General features: G+C 46.1%; 1 protein-coding gene and 1 long non-coding RNA gene across 2 annotated transcripts in view; one reads left to right on the forward strand and one right to left on the reverse strand.

The window, feature by feature from the left end:
- Positions 1 to 2,218, forward strand: part of LOC146683853 (rab3 GTPase-activating protein catalytic subunit-like) — a 30,814-nt gene extending 28,596 nt beyond the window's left edge. The window contains exon 9 of the mRNA XM_085446944.1: positions 1,324 to 2,218. The gene's annotated coding sequence lies outside the window, so the exon portion shown is untranslated. The remainder of the gene's footprint in view (positions 1 to 1,323) is intronic.
- Positions 1,021 to 16,542, reverse strand: LOC146683854 (uncharacterized). Its single transcript, XR_014917744.1, has 3 exons — positions 16,453 to 16,542; positions 16,199 to 16,309; positions 1,021 to 1,577 (listed from the first exon to the last, which is right to left on the reverse strand). It is a non-coding gene; the product is annotated as an uncharacterized LOC146683854 (long non-coding RNA).
- Between the last annotated feature and the right edge of the window lie 266 nt (positions 16,543 to 16,808).

Here is a 16,808-nt window from a genome sequence, read left to right on the forward strand (position 1 = left end):
TATGGTATAGCAAACACATGTATATCTGTTTGAGTGTAAGAGCCTTTTGTTTAGATGGACCTGTTAGACTCCTGGCACCAGCTTTGGGGAGTCTTCACAGGGTCACATCTTGACCTCACACACACAGTATTCTTTGTTCACATGTATACCTATGTAAGATGTTATATGTTAATGACCCAATGCATATTCATGTCACCACAATAAAAGGAGTGCTCTGGGGAGTCTGGCTGAGAGTCTGACGGAGGTCAAGTGGTGGGACGACACTTGGCTCCAGCCAGATCTCCCTCATGCATGAGTGAACCAGAGAACTTTGGTGCCTTGAGTCTTGCTTTTTGCTGCGTAGCAGATTGTCCTTAACGTTCCAGCGAATAGGTTTATGCTACAAACCTATCATTCCCCATCACATTCATCACCTGTTCCTCTGGTGTCTCTGATTGGAGCACGCAGGTGTGTGGAGCAGAGTGAAATCACACACCTAATGCTGTTTTATTCAACCTGGATCTTAGAAGTTTTGATTAACATTAAACATCGTTTAAACTGTATGTGTCTGTATCATGGGATGGATACACCCTTAACAAAACAAAGAAAATATGACAAAACCAAGTTTCCCCTCATGCTGTCGGACGCGCCTCGAGGAACCAGCTCCATTTAAAACATCACAGTCAGCTGTAAAGTGTCGTTTCAGTTTTTATACAACGTCAAAGAGCTTCATGTTTGAACAATCAGCTTATGAACAGGAATAAGAACTGCACGGTCTGGTTCTGGTTGGATGCAAACAAACAGCTGTGTGTTAATCCAGCAGCAGGACATGCTGGAGGATGGAGCTCAGCTGAAACGACCCATGAAGTCCTCACCGACTCTCATGTTTACCATCAGGACCAATCCCTGCAACTGAAATATAATCTACTAAATATCAGAGTTGAGAAGGTTGTGTTAGCGTGTGGTGAGTGCAGGATGGGGAACTCCATCCTAACGACAAATTTCATTTCCTTAAAAAGGCATCAAGAGAAGCTTTGAAGGTAAAATGAAGGTTTTAGTGTGAAACTGTTTTATCACAGCTGCAGGAAGCTGCAGATTTATGAATACACAGAAGGATTTAGTTTCACATATTTCCAGACAAAGCCATAAATGCTTCTTAATCAATGCCAGTAATATACTGCTTCCTGCTTTTAAGCTTGGGCGAGCCGTAGATGCTGAAATATTGCACCGTTCTTACAAATAAAGCAAACAAATGAAGAAATGTATTTCTATGATCTTACTCCATGGCCACATTCATACATGTGAAAGTCTCCATCCTGTGTCCTTCACTTATCTTCATCCCAGGTGTGAATTGTTCACGGGACTTAAAAGGAGGACGTGTCTGTGGAAAAGCCTCCGGTCAACCTAAACTCCTCCCTCATCAGGACACAGAAGAGCCGCTGAGGCAGCGCCTTGGAGTACGCTGCTGGTCGCGGCACACAGGTGCGCAACAAGATCTCCCGGCCTGCTGGAGGAGGGAAGTCTGGTACTCTGCTACTTCCCCCAGTTTGCTTCTTGTCAGATCCCAAGTCCTCATCGACGGGCGCCAGAAGGGCAGCCTAAAAGGGCAAAGGTCAAATGTTAGCAAACAGCAACCGATTCTGAAGAAATGTGCTGTGTGAGGTGGACACGTGGATATTCAGAAGTACTGTAACCGAGTCTCCCACAGAGACCTGATCCAGACTACAGCTCACAAACACAGCTCCTCTACTAACACCTCACTGCAGCTGCACGCTGCTGATCCTGTCTGTGATTAGAAATGATTTCAATAAAGTAAAACAGAGGCTCGTTTTCTATGAGCGTAAACAGGGATCTCTGTTTCAGTCTCAGTGTAACAAACATGTTTACTGAATAAGTCTTTCAGTAAATATGTTTTTGTTAATTCAGTAAAATCTGCAAAGATGACTTGTACTGTTGGCAGCAACAAACAGAGACAGAGTGTGGGACAGACAGGAAGTCAGGACACGTCTATGTGCTTCACAGTGGGACTAGAACATGAACATTTCTACACACACCACAGGCAGCAACTGTGCAAACCTCCACGTCACCAAAAACACCCTGCAGGTCCCATCAGAGCAACGGCAGAGAAAACAGATGAAACATCTGTTAGAGAGAAAAACGCTTCGCTGCTTTCTTACCTGTATGACACTAAAAGGGTTTTGTTTTTTTAATAATAAAGGCTTCATGTTTTACAGTTAAAGCTCATGCAAACATGCAGGCTTATTTGTCTGATCAATGCAAAAGTTCAAACATGTCTCTTTCAAGCCTCATTATCAGCTGAGATCATAGTAAAGACACAGACAGGATCCTGATCCATCTGTTCTTTATATAATTACTGTTTTTACTGTAATGTACAGTGGGGCAAAAAAGTATTTAGTCAGCCACCGATTGTGCAAGTTCCCCCACCTAAAATGATGACAGAGGTCAGTAATTTGCACCAGAGGTACACTTCAACTGTGAGAGACAGAATGTGAAAAAAAAATCCATGAATCCACATGGTAGGATTTGTAAAGAATTTATTCGTAAATTAGGGTGGAAAATAAGTATTTGGTCAATAACAAAAATACAACTCAATACTTTGTAACATAACCTTTGTTGGCAATAACAGAGGTCAAACGTTTACTATAGGTCTTTACCAGGTTTGCACACACAGTAGCTGGTATTTTGGCCCATTCCTCCATGCAGATCTTCTCGAGAGCAGTGATGTTTTGGGGCTGTCGCCGAGCAACACGGACTTTCAACTCCCGCCACAGATTTTCTATGGGGTTGAGGTCTGGAGACTGGCTAGGCCACTCCAGGACTTTCAAATGCTTCTTACGGAGCCACTCCTTTGTTGCCCGGGCGGTGTGTTTTGGATCATTGTCATGTTGGAAGACCCAGCCTCGTTTCATCTTCAAAGTTCTCACTGATGGAAGGAGGTTTTGGCTCAAAATCTCACGATACATGGCCCCATTCATTCTGTCCTTAACACGGATCAGTGGTCCTGTCCCCTTGGCAGAAAAACAGCCCCATAGCATGATGTTCCCACCCCCATGCTTCACAGTAGGTATGGTGTTCTTGGGATGCAACTCAGTATTCTTCTTCCTCCAAACACGACGAGTTGAGTTTATACCAAAAAGTTCTACTTTGGTTTCATCTGACCACATGACATTCTCCCAATCCTCTGCTGTATCATCCATGTGCTCTCTGGCAAACTTCAGACGGGCCTGGACATGCACTGGCTTCAGCAGCGGTACACGTCTGGCACTGCGGGATTTGATTCCCTGCCGTTGTAGTGTGTTACTGATGGTGACCTTTGTTACTTTGGTCCCAGCTCTCTGCAGGTCATTCACCAGGTCCCCCCGTGTGGTTCTGGGATCTTTGCTCACCGTTCTCATGATCATTTTGACCCCACGGGATGAGATCTTGCATGGAGCCCCAGATCGAGGGAGATTATCAGTGGTCTTGTATGTCTTCCATTTTCTGATGATTGCTCCCACAGTTGATTTTTTCACACCAAGCTGCTTGCCTATTGTAGATTCACTCTTCCCAGTCTGGTGCAGGTCTACAATACTTTTCCTGGTGTCCTTCGAAAGCTCTTTGGTCTTGGCCATGGCGGAGTTTGGAGTCTGACTGTTTGAGGCTGTGGACAGGTGTCTTTTATACAGATGATGAGTTCAAACAGGTGCCATTCATACAGATAACGAGTGGGGGACAGAAAAGCGTCTTACAGAAGACGTTACAGGTCTGTGATAGCCAGAGATTTTCCATGTTTGAGGTGACCAAATACTTATTTGCCACCCTGATTTACCAATAAATTCTTTACAAATCCTACCATGTGGATTCATGGATTTTCTTTTTCACATTCTGTCTCTCACAGTTGAAGTGTACCTCTGGTGCAAATTACTGACCTCTGTCATCATTTTAAGTGGGGGAACTTGCACAATCGGTGGCTGACTAAATACTTTTTTGCCCCACTGTAGAATATCATGGACATAATACACAGACTGCAGCCTAAATACTGCTAAAAACAGCCCTTTTTATTTTTAAGGTTTTACGTATTAACCTTTTATTATAAGAGTCACCTGATCCTTAGCAGGTGTGTATACAGAAATACACCAGGTCATTATTTAAGCAAAGCGAAGCCAAACTGCTCCTGTGTGACAGATGAAGTCCACCTTTAAACAGCATTTAGATGCTGCTAATGAAACTCGATTAGCGGCAGCACTGGTCTGTGGGCTGGGGACACTGGTGCCACCAGTACAGCGCGCACTTTTCACAGCGCCATCATGTGGATCAAACTGTATTCTGGGTCAAACCTGATGTTTTATCATTTACACTGAACAAAAATATAAATGCAACACTTTTGTTTTTGCTCCTGTTTTCCATGAGCTCAACTCAAAGATATGAAACATTTTCTACAAACACAAAAGACCCGACACTCGCAAGCAATGTTCCCTCTAAGCTGCGCGCGTGCACAATTGCGCACTGCTGGCACAATTGCGCACTGCTGGCACGGTCTCTGCACAGAAAATCTGCGTTGCGCACAAAAAAAAAAAAAAAAAGAAAAATCACCTGAATTGAAATTAAAATGAAAACTTTAATGATTCTGTTTTGCAGTGTTAGTCAGTGACTGGCTGCTCCCGTATGGGATCAGAACGAGGCCACCTTATCCCGTAGTCCAGCCAATCACGCGATTCACATTCGTATATACGCAGCTGATCAACGTGGCTGACAGGCTATGACAGCGTCCTTATGTGCGACACCGGTGTTTTAGCAAAGCGGCTGATGTGGAGTGAAGCCACGTTAATGACAACGTGTACAACCATTGGAGATGTGAGCAGGACAGACGGAACAACTGACGGACAAAGTGTGGACTTTATACCAGTTTTTGAATTGTGTTGATCGGCCACGTAAAACCAGAGTTATGATAAAATATCTGCATTGTTTGGTTTTCTTCCTGAATACTGTCGTTGTTTATATTTACTGCAGGAAGAAACGGTAAAAACGCCGTTTTATAAGGAAAACGCTCGAAAGCCTGTGAGCAAAAACAACACCAAAACAAACCCCCACCAGCCTTTCCTATTGGTGGAAAAATGCACCATGTCGACCAATCAAAAAATGATATGGCAACATGACATTTAGTTGTTTAGGAAGGGGGAAGTTTTAGGAGTGACGGCGTGTTTGAGATGCGATTGCCAAGTTTAGCACAAATCTTGTGTAGTTAGAGTGTAGTTAGTGTGTAGTTAAGAGTGTAGTTAGTGTGTAGTTAGTGTGTAGTGTAGTCAATAGTTTTGTTGTGTGTGTCAGAACAATGGTTTACAGGTGTTGCAGCAGTGACACATCTGCTGCTGTCAGGCCTGCAGGTATCAGGCTGTTGTTCTCCTTCATCTCATAGTGGACAGAAATTATTTTTTGCAGCGGCACAAATAATTTGTGTGGCATCAGATTTGATGCAGAACAGCTGATTGTTCTGCAAATAGTTTGAAATGTTTATTTAAAAAACACCTCGGCTGCATTTTTAGGTAAACAGCTGCAAAAAACTCTGTTTGCAAAACTCAGTTACTTTTTTGAAGAAGTCTTGTTGTGTAAAAGTATTCTTGGATGCTGGTGTGACCACAGTGCACACGTCTGCTGTTGCTCACAGTGGTCCAAGGGACGCTCAGGGAGTTTGTGTGTTCAGACACGTGAAACATTACAGGGAACATTGCTCGCAAACACTGCTCACAAATCTGTCTAAATGTGTGTTAGTGAGAACTTCTCGTTAGCTGAGATAATCCATCCCACCTCACAGGTGTGGCATGTCAAGGTGCTGATTAGACAGCATGAATATTGCACAGGTGTGTCTGAGACTGCCCACAATAAAAGGCCACTCTGAAATATGCCGTACATGTGTAGCACAATGACACACATGTCGCAAAACCAGTCAGGATCCGGTTCAGCTCATGGAAACAAAAGTGTTGTGTTTATATTTGTGTTCAGTGTAACAAATACTGAGACGTGTAATAATGTCGTGTGTTGTTCATCTGAGGACGCTGCAAAGAACCAGATTATTTTTATTATCCTGTTTGTCTGTTATGTGAACCTTTAGAGGATGTACCTTATAATGACTGAGTGTGTTTATCGCACTATGTTAAATGTAACTGTGAGCGACACGAGGCTTACTGCTCATGGTTACCTCATCAGTGGTGAAGTCAGCCAGCTTGATGCAAGAAACAGGAAGAAGAAAAGGATGAAAGAGCAACACACAGATGAAAAACAAAAACAGACTTTCTAATCGACAGAGCTGAAATCTGAACATGTCACCAGCTGCAGGAGGCAATGCTCTGAACCACGTCGTTCCTCCTCCAGATGGAGCTTTCACTGCCTATAGTCTCTTGACATACAATGGTTGGATTCTCCTATGATACTGTATCAGCTGAGCCTCAAATTCTTATTTGAGGGTCCTCTGAGCCCCAGAGGACCCTGTCGGTACCGTTAAGGTACAGGGCCCGCGGGCCGTGCGGATACCTGGTGGTGTTATGCAGCTGGTGGCCACTACTTGTTCTCAGCAGTTGTCAGGTCAGGCTGTGCTTTTTGAACCTTCTGAGTCCGGGTTGCCAGTTGGGTTGCTGGCCTCTCCATGTTTGGTTCAGGTGGATAAGGGCGTTGCCTACATCCCAGTCACCAATGTAGGGACAGCGGAAGCTGTTCTCCACCCGCGGACCCGTTTGGGAGTGATAAGCAAAGCTACTGTTGTTAGCCTCCCTGCCGGTGTTAGCGAGGAACACTCTTTTCCCGTTACCGTTTCCTCCCATACAACCAGCAGCCCTGCTCAAGAGATGGTGGATACGATTGACCTGTCTGCTCTCGCTGAGTCAGAGCAACACGAGGTACGGTTACTTTTGCGGAAGTACCGCTCTGTTTTCTCCACTTATGAGGGAGACTTGGGCTGCACAAACCTCATTTCGCACGACATACCGCTACTCGATGACGCACCTGTCCGGCAGAGGTACAGGCGAATTCCTCCTTCTGATTATGAGGCTGTCAGGGCTCATATCAACCAGCTACTGGAGGCCCAGGTAATTAGGGAAAGTAGCAGCCCTTATGCCTCTCCCATCGTGTTGGTCCGCAAGAAGGATGGAAGCCTCCGGCTGTGCGTTGACTATCGTTTGCTGAATAGCAAAACAAGGAAGGACGCCTTCCCCTTACCTCGCATCGAGGAAAGTCTGGATGCCCTAGCTGGCGCACGCTGGTTTTCTACCATCGACCTGGCCAGCGGGTACAACCAGGTGCCAGTTTCTGAGCCGGATAAGCCCAAGACCGCTTTTTGCACGCCGTTTGGCCTGTTCGAGTGGAATCGTATGCCATTCGGGCTGTGCAATGCTCCTGGTACCTTTCAGCGCCTAATGCAGAGGATGTTCGGGGATCAGCAGTGCCAGTCATTACTGCTGTACCTAGACGACATCATTGTGTTCTCCTCGTCTGTCTCTCAGCACCTGCAACGGCTAGAGATGGTGATGGCAAGGCTGCAGCAACAGGGGCTCAAGGCTAAGTTAGAAAAGTGTGCCTTTTTCCAGCAGAAGGTTAACTACTTGGGCCATGTAATCTCCTGTGAGGGTGTCTCGAGATGTAGCCAGATGGGCTACTCGCCTTCCGTTGTTTTTCTTCTCTCATTCTCTCTCTCTCTCGCTCGCTCTACCACCCTCGCTCTCTTTCCACTGCACTCGCTCCTTGTATCAGGTGATCGGGTTAATTGGGAACCCACCTGCACATTGATTGCAGGGTGGCGCTAGCCTGTATAAAGCTAAGCCGATGTCTTGTTGGATTAATTCCTCCCGAGCTTCTGGTACGATACAGCAGTAAATGCTGGCGTACTGCGACGGACTGATCAGCAAGAGCCGATTATACGACAGCTACAGGTATGCTCTCGCTTAACCTTGGATTCCCTCCGAATACTGGAATTGGTGTTAATATCCTTTTCCGGCCTGTTGTAGCGCAGCAGTCTGTTTAATTCTGCCATTGCGGAGAGAGGTGTTCGTGGTATCTCCACCAATGAGAGTATAGTGCCTCCGGTCCTGGGGTAAGCTGTTAGAACTACTTTTATTAGCATTCATAGCTATAAGAGTTTAAGGTTACACTTATCTGTTTCAGGGTTCACTGCTGTACTCACCTCTCCATGGTAAATTGTCCAACCTAAATTGGAAGAGTGGACTGCCTTCTCAGTTGCTGTTGTGAACTCCTCCTTGGTGGAGTCTGCTGTCTTGTCTTGTTTTGTCTTATCTTGTTTTTATTAAGTAGGCTTACCTTTTTTTGGGTTCGCCTGGTGTTCTATTTTACCCTGGACTGTTGCTCGTACCCACACTTCTGTGATCGGGCTGAAGTGATTCTCTGCCCGAGTGTCGTGCTGGGACTCTAAATCGCCTGGGTGGCCGGTCTCAGCCGGTGGGGAGCCAGACCGGCCTACGCCTGAGAATAATTATTACCAGCACGAGTGGTAGTTTGACCCGTGGGGAATAAGCCTTTCCCGTGTGTGTGTGTGTGTGTGTGTGTGATTTCTTTTATTAAAGTTATTAAAGTGTGTTTTAGTCTTTTTATGATTTGTAGCGAGCCTGACGCTCAGTGTCCTTTTATTCTTTTAACATACTTTTCTGTGTTTTATTTCAGTGAAGGAGGACGAGCCAGTGGCCCTGGGACCTCAGGTGGTGGGTCGTTTTCACACTTTCTTTTGTACAGCACTGGGTGGTCTGCAGTGATTCTTTTGGTGTGATTTTCTTTTGGTTCCACGGCTGCTGGTAAGTCCAAGTTCCACGATTGTTTATTTTTACTGTAGGACACTGTCAATAATGACGCTACATCTTGACTTTTAATATTTTATTTATAAAATATTATTTATAATATTTTATTTATTTCTATAAATAAAACTGTTTTAATATTGGAAGCCAACCTGCCTCAGTGTGCATCCTTGAATCTGTGCGGTCTTCTTTTATTCCTTTTATTTATTTTTCTTAAATATATTTCCTGGGGGTGTAATTCCCCTAGGTGGCGTTGTCAAGTTTATTTATTTTGTGCATAACCCCGCCGACCACTTGGTCACATACTTGGCGTCACGAACAGGGTGCACGTTTGAGGTAGATATTTGGTTTTGTAAATTGTTTTATTTTTTTGCAACGAGTCTAGTTCACCTGTTTGAAGGCTCTATTTGTTTTAGAGTGTGATTATAGACAAGACAGCAGTATCCAGGTAGAAGGAAGAGTAATAGGATTTTAGCACCTTGCTGATTTAATTTTCTCTTTTTTTTGGGTCAAAATTTATTATGGAGGAAGAATTGCAGCAACTTAGAGACTTGGTAGCGCAGTTAAGGGCAGATAATGAGCAATTGCGCCGGGATGGGGGCGCTGTGCTCGAGTCTGGTGGCGGGGCCGCGTTGTCCTCTTTCGTACCAGCTGGTTGCGTACCAAATGTTGGTAGCCAGGCCGCCGTTACAGAGCGTCTGGTGGTGGTGCCTAGGGACCGTAAATGTCCCATGTTCAATGGTAGAACAGGCATCAATATAGCTGAATGGGTCGAAGAGGTTCAAGCATGCATGCGTGCCCGGCACCTGTCTGTTGCTGATCAAGCTTTCTTTATTTTTGACCATTTAGAGGGAGAAGCAAGGGAGGAGATCAAATTTCGCCCTAATTTAGAGCGAGGGGATCCTGCTCGGGTGTTGACCATTTTAAAGGAACTGTATGGCAATGCGCAGTCCTATGTCACTCTGCAGCAGGCTTTCTTTTCGAGGAGACAACGGGAGGAAGAGACTTTGCAGGAGTTTTCCTTAGCGCTAATGGCTCTGATGGAGCAAGTAAAACAAAGTGCACCTGATGGTATGCGTAACGCAGAGGTGCTGCTCCGAGACCAATTTGTAGAACATGTTGTTGATAGTGGTCTCCGCAGAGAGCTTAAACAATACGTTCGCCGTGTGCCCACTGCCACCTTGTTAGAGGTGCGCGGGGAAGCAATTAGATGGGAAAGAGAAGGGTTTTCAGGCGGTGTTCGCGACCATGGCTATTCTCAACCATCGGCATATGGTTTTCAGTTTGGAGTGCACACTAGCCCTAGGTTCGCTCCTGTTGGTACACCCGAGTCCGAGTGGCGTGAGCTAAAGGAACTCCTAAAGCGCCAACAAGAGCAGTTAAATCGGCTCACTGAGACAGTGGCTTCTTTACAGAACCCCCGAAGAAGTGTTCGGCCTTCACGGGCTGGCTCGGTGATTTGTCGCCGGTGTCAGCAGCCAGGACACTTTGCTAGGGAGTGCACTGGGGAGCGGGCTTCACGCCGCCCTAGAGCAGGTTCTGATTCAGGCCCTCCTTACGCCGCAGTTGGCAATCATCTTCCCGCTACCCAGTCGGAAAACTAACGCCATCTGTGCTGCAGAGTCACAGTTCAGGTGGGGAGTTCACTGGCTCACAGAAAGATAGGATTGGCAGGCTAATTTCATCGTGTCCAAAGATGGATGTGCTTATTAGTGGGGTAACTGTCCCTTGTTTGGTGGATACTGGGTCCATGGTTTCCACCATCACAGAAAGTTTCTTTTTGGCACATTTTGCCCCTTGGGGACAAGAACGCCTTCAGTCATGTCATTGGCTACAGCTTCGGGCTGCCAATGGGCTTGCCATCCCTTACATTGGCTATTTGGAGCTCAGTGTACTCCTGTGTGGCAAGGAAATGCCCTCTTGTGGAATCCTTATAGTGAAGGACCCTCCTGGGGCTACGCCCTCTGTCCCTGGCATCTTAGGAATGAACGTAATCCGCCGCTGTTATCAAGAACTGTTTGGGGCTTTCGGTGGCTCCTTGTTTAATTCTCCTTCTGTGTCACAGGCACCGAGACCAGTTTTGGAGGCCTTACATCAGTGTCACCAGTCTGCAGCCCAAGCCCCAGAGGACCCTGTCGGTACCGTTAAGGTACAGGGCCCGCGGGCCGTGCGGATACCTGGTGGTGTTATGCAGCTGGTGGCCACTACTTGTTCTCAGCAGTTGTCAGGTCAGGCTGTGCTTTTTGAACCTTCTGAGTCCGGGTTGCCAGTTGGGTTGCTGGCCTCTCCATGTTTGGTTCAGGTGGATAAGGGCGTTGCCTACATCCCAGTCACCAATGTAGGGACAGCGGAAGCTGTTCTCCACCCGCGGACCCGTTTGGGAGTGATAAGCAAAGCTACTGTTGTTAGCCTCCCTGCCGGTGTTAGCGAGGAACACTCTTTTCCCGTTACCGTTTCCTCCCATACAACCAGCAGCCCTGCTCAAGAGATGGTGGATACGATTGACCTGTCTGCTCTCGCTGAGTCAGAGCAACACGAGGTACGGTTACTTTTGCGGAAGTACCGCTCTGTTTTCTCCACTTATGAGGGAGACTTGGGCTGCACAAACCTCATTTCGCACGACATACCGCTACTCGATGACGCACCTGTCCGGCAGAGGTACAGGCGAATTCCTCCTTCTGATTATGAGGCTGTCAGGGCTCATATCAACCAGCTACTGGAGGCCCAGGTAATTAGGGAAAGTAGCAGCCCTTATGCCTCTCCCATCGTGTTGGTCCGCAAGAAGGATGGAAGCCTCCGGCTGTGCGTTGACTATCGTTTGCTGAATAGCAAAACAAGGAAGGACGCCTTCCCCTTACCTCGCATCGAGGAAAGTCTGGATGCCCTAGCTGGCGCACGCTGGTTTTCTACCATCGACCTGGCCAGCGGGTACAACCAGGTGCCAGTTTCTGAGCCGGATAAGCCCAAGACCGCTTTTTGCACGCCGTTTGGCCTGTTCGAGTGGAATCGTATGCCATTCGGGCTGTGCAATGCTCCTGGTACCTTTCAGCGCCTAATGCAGAGGATGTTCGGGGATCAGCAGTGCCAGTCATTACTGCTGTACCTAGACGACATCATTGTGTTCTCCTCGTCTGTCTCTCAGCACCTGCAACGGCTAGAGATGGTGATGGCAAGGCTGCAGCAACAGGGGCTCAAGGCTAAGTTAGAAAAGTGTGCCTTTTTCCAGCAGAAGGTTAACTACTTGGGCCATGTAATCTCCTGTGAGGGTGTCTCGAGATGTAGCCAGATGGGCTACTCGCCTTCCGTTGTTTTTCTTCTCTCATTCTCTCTCTCTCTCGCTCGCTCTACCACCCTCGCTCTCTTTCCACTGCACTCGCTCCTTGTATCAGGTGATCGGGTTAATTGGGAACCCACCTGCACATTGATTGCAGGGTGGCGCTAGCCTGTATAAAGCTAAGCCGATGTCTTGTTGGATTAATTCCTCCCGAGCTTCTGGTACGATACAGCAGTAAATGCTGGCGTACTGCGACGGACTGATCAGCAAGAGCCGATTATACGACAGCTACAGGTATGCTCTCGCTTAACCTTGGATTCCCTCCGAATACTGGAATTGGTGTTAATATCCTTTTCCGGCCTGTTGTAGCGCAGCAGTCTGTTTAATTCTGCCATTGCGGAGAGAGGTGTTCGTGGTATCTCCACCAATGAGAGTATAGTGCCTCCGGTCCTGGGGTAAGCTGTTAGAACTACTTTTATTAGCATTCATAGCTATAAGAGTTTAAGGTTACACTTATCTGTTTCAGGGTTCACTGCTGTACTCACCTCTCCATGGTAAATTGTCCAACCTAAATTGGAAGAGTGGACTGCCTTCTCAGTTGCTGTTGTGAACTCCTCCTTGGTGGAGTCTGCTGTCTTGTCTTGTTTTGTCTTATCTTGTTTTTATTAAGTAGGCTTACCTTTTTTTGGGTTCGCCTGGTGTTCTATTTTACCCTGGACTGTTGCTCGTACCCACACTTCTGTGATCGGGCTGAAGTGATTCTCTGCCCGAGTGTCGTGCTGGGACTCTAAATCGCCTGGGTGGCCGGTCTCAGCCGGTGGGGAGCCAGACCGGCCTACGCCTGAGAATAATTATTACCAGCACGAGTGGTAGTTTGACCCGTGGGGAATAAGCCTTTCCCGTGTGTGTGTGTGATTTCTTTTATTAAAGTTATTAAAGTGTGTTTTAGTCTTTTTATGATTTGTAGCGAGCCTGACGCTCAGTGTCCTTTTATTCTTTTAACATACTTTTCTGTGTTTTATTTCAGTGAAGGAGGACGAGCCAGTGGCCCTGGGACCTCAGGTGGTGGGTCGTTTTCACACTTTCTTTTGTACAGCACTGGGTGGTCTGCAGTGATTCTTTTGGTGTGATTTTCTTTTGGTTCCACGGCTGCTGGTAAGTCCAAGTTCCACGATTGTTTATTTTTACTGTAGGACACTGTCAATAATGACGCTACATCTTGACTTTTAATATTTTATTTATAAAATATTATTTATAATATTTTATTTATTTCTATAAATAAAACTGTTTTAATATTGGAAGCCAACCTGCCTCAGTGTGCATCCTTGAATCTGTGCGGTCTTCTTTTATTCCTTTTATTTATTTTTCTTAAATATATTTCCTGGGGGTGTAATTCCCCTAGGTGGCGTTGTCAAGTTTATTTATTTTGTGCATAACCCCGCCGACCACTTGGTCACATTATGATCTCGAGCTTCTTCAGTCTCAGTGAATCCTTAGTTGGCTCAGATGCATCATCTGGTGTTTGAGTGTAACAAGGTGGTTGTAACACAAAAGGAGTGTAAACAGGTGAGTGTGGTTTGTAGTGTAAACTAAAGCAGCGTGTCTAACCAACCACATCTCCATCGCTCCACAGCTGCTGAGGGAGCTACAACCCTCATTCAGCCTTTCACAGACATACAGCAATGAACTGTATGAACAATAAACTTTATTCATACACACAAATCCCTTTAGGGTTGTGTCAGCGAGGGCAAACGTGCCGCATCAAATACATGGAGCTACAAGCTGTGGTGACCCACTGTCAGTAAGGGAGCTTTATTACACACACACAGCATCACAACAACAGTTACCTCAAGCTGCTTCTATGTTATAAGGCAAAGACCCTGCAGTTACACAGGAAACATTAGGTGACCATCTGTGAGCGACAGTGGGAACCAAAGCCTCTAACATCCATCGATAGATGAGGGGCAGACGGACTGAATGCAGAGAGGTGTACTAACACATGTTGAGTGAAGAAGAAACACCCAGTGCATTATGGGGAACTTAGACCTATAACTTAGACCTGTGCGCCTTAGCATATGCTACTTCCGGCGCATAGCGCTTAGTTTCCGGTGTGATATTCGCTCCTTGTTCAAGGTCGGGTTTTTCAACCAAATGGACGAATCAAGTGGCGATTTACATTTCTCGAGATGTCGAATGTATCCGTAGATGATGTTGATCGACTTGTCGATATTTTTTCCCCCCGCACCTCAGAGAGAGACAGGATTCAAATTTTATACTTCTCAGTATTTGTATACAGCGCTCCCTCGTTTATCGCGGGAGTTACGTTCTAAAAATAACCTGCGATTGGTGAAATCTGAAGTAGCCAACTTTATTTTTTACAATTATTATAGATGTGTTAAGGTAAAACCCGTCACTACACACTTTATACACTCAGACCGACATGAACATTTTCACACGTTTCTCTCCTGTTTAAGCTCTCAAAGTTCAAACCTTCGTAGACAAATAAGTCCAGTATTACAGAAACCAAAGATCAAACCGTGTTTTCAGGTCCAGCACATGAGAACAGAGCAGCTGAGAGATAATTCAACATCAATGAATCATTAATGAACCAATGAATAAGCGATTCTGTACTGTACAGGAGAGACGGCACGGAGGAGATCAACAATAGTCTGCAGCCAATCAGGACGCAGAACACAAAGCGCTGTGATTCATCCGTGAAGCGCACACCTCTCCAACGTGCCAGACGCCATCGAATGTGAGCATTTGCCCACACAAGTCTGTTACGGCGACGAGCTGGAGTCAGGTCAAGACCCCGATGAGGACGACGGGCATGCAGTTGAGCGTCCCTGAGACGGTTTCTGACAGTTTGTGCAGAAATTGTTTGGTTGTGCAAACCAATTGTTCCAGCAGCTGTCTGGGTGGCTGGTCTCAGACGATCTTGGAGGTGAACCTGCTGGATGTGGAGGTCCTGGGCTGGTGTGGTTACACGAGGTCTGCGGTTGTGAGGCCGGTTGGATGTGCTGCCATATTCTCTGAAACGCCTGTGGAGACGGCTTATGGTTGAGAAATGAACATTCAATGCACGGGCGACAGATCTGGTTGACATTCCTGCTGTCAGCATGCCAATTGCACGCTCCCTCATTGCTTGTGGCATCTGTGGCATTTTGCTGTGAGACAAAACTGCACATTCCAGGGTGGCCTTTTGTTGTGGGCAGTCTGAGGTACACCTGTGCACTACTCATGATGTCAGATCAGCATCCTGATGTGGCACACCTGTGAGGTGGGATGGATTATCTCAATATAGCAGATGTGCCCACTACCACACATTTGGACTGATTTGTGACCACTGTTTGGGAGGGATGGTTATATTGTGTATCTGGAATGAATTTTAGGTCTCTACGTCCATCCCATGGGGAATGGGAGCAGTAACAAAGGTGTTGCGTTTATATTTTTGTTGAGTGTATGTAAGCTCTGCTCCAGTGTAATGCATAGGTACAACAATATGCTTTATCTTTAATATAGTTTGGTCACAAAAGACCAAAACTGAACTCTTTGAAGGCTGTAAACACACCATGTTTGGGTGGCTTCACCCCAAAAACACCACAGCAACACTGAAGTCTGGAGGCGGGAGCATCATGGGGGGGGGGCTGTTTATTCAGCGTACAGCACTGAGACATTAAACATAACTCCAGGAAGGATGAATGGAGACATTGTTGATTAGAATCTGCTGCCATCTACCAGGATGATGAAGATGAAACAAGGATGGATGTTTCAGCAAGACCATGATCACAAACACAGCCAATGGAAACGGTTGGTTTCAGAGAAATCAAGTAAAGCTGCTGGAACGGCCCAGCCAATCACCTGAGCTGAATCTGTGGGAAGGATCCACGGAGCATTCGGGATTTATAGACTGTTTGTGTGGTGAGTGGGTCAAAGTCATGAGCAATGATGGGACTGGTTTCTCCATACAGACGCTGCCATGAACTGTCATCACCAACATTTGTATAAAGTAATAAATAAATGTCCCTGTGTCACTTTGTATTATTACACAACTTCATCTGTGGTTTGATTCCTTTGCACGTCTGGATTGGAAGTGTTGTTACCGACATCTGGTGATAATTTCACATCAAAGCACCTTTAGAAATATATTTACTTAGAGAACAGCCCGCAGCCCACCGTAGTAATAGTTGAACAGACACACACACAGAGCCAGACGGTAGGTCAGACTGTCACTGGGGGCCGACTTCAGCTGGTGGAAAAGGTTCTACAACGAGGGAAAAGACCATGAAATCAATAAAAATCCTGACAAAGTACTGACAGCACTGAGCCTGTCTTCACTCTGAAACTTATATTGGACCTGACCTGAGTGTAACCTTGAGTGTGCGAGTGGTGAAGAGGCAAACATACATAATCAGAGGTTTTCTCTTGCTCCGATGTCCCACTGGAGTTGGACAGCTGAGTGTTATTCTTACAGTCAGACTTCTCCACAGCAGCATCTGGAAACAGAGACACAAACACAAATAAATAAGTCTGTCATTTAGAAACTCTGTTGTTTTCTAGATGTTAGAAGAATTAAACAAGTGCAGCTCACGTAGTCATCACATCACTATTAGAGCGATTAGAACATGCTGTAGGTATTACAAGTACTGCACTGCAGTGGTTTGTATCATATCTATCTAATAGACTCCAATTCGTGCATGTAAATGGAGAGTCCTCTTCACACACTGAGGTTAATTATGGAGTTCCACAGGGTTCAGTGCTAG

The sequence above is a fragment of the Copadichromis virginalis genome, linkage group LG22, assembly GCF_057382275.1.
Source record: "Copadichromis virginalis isolate Kocher_CV1m ecotype Utaka linkage group LG22, C_Virginalis_male_GT1.1, whole genome shotgun sequence".
NCBI lineage: Eukaryota > Metazoa > Chordata > Actinopteri > Cichliformes > Cichlidae > Copadichromis > Copadichromis virginalis.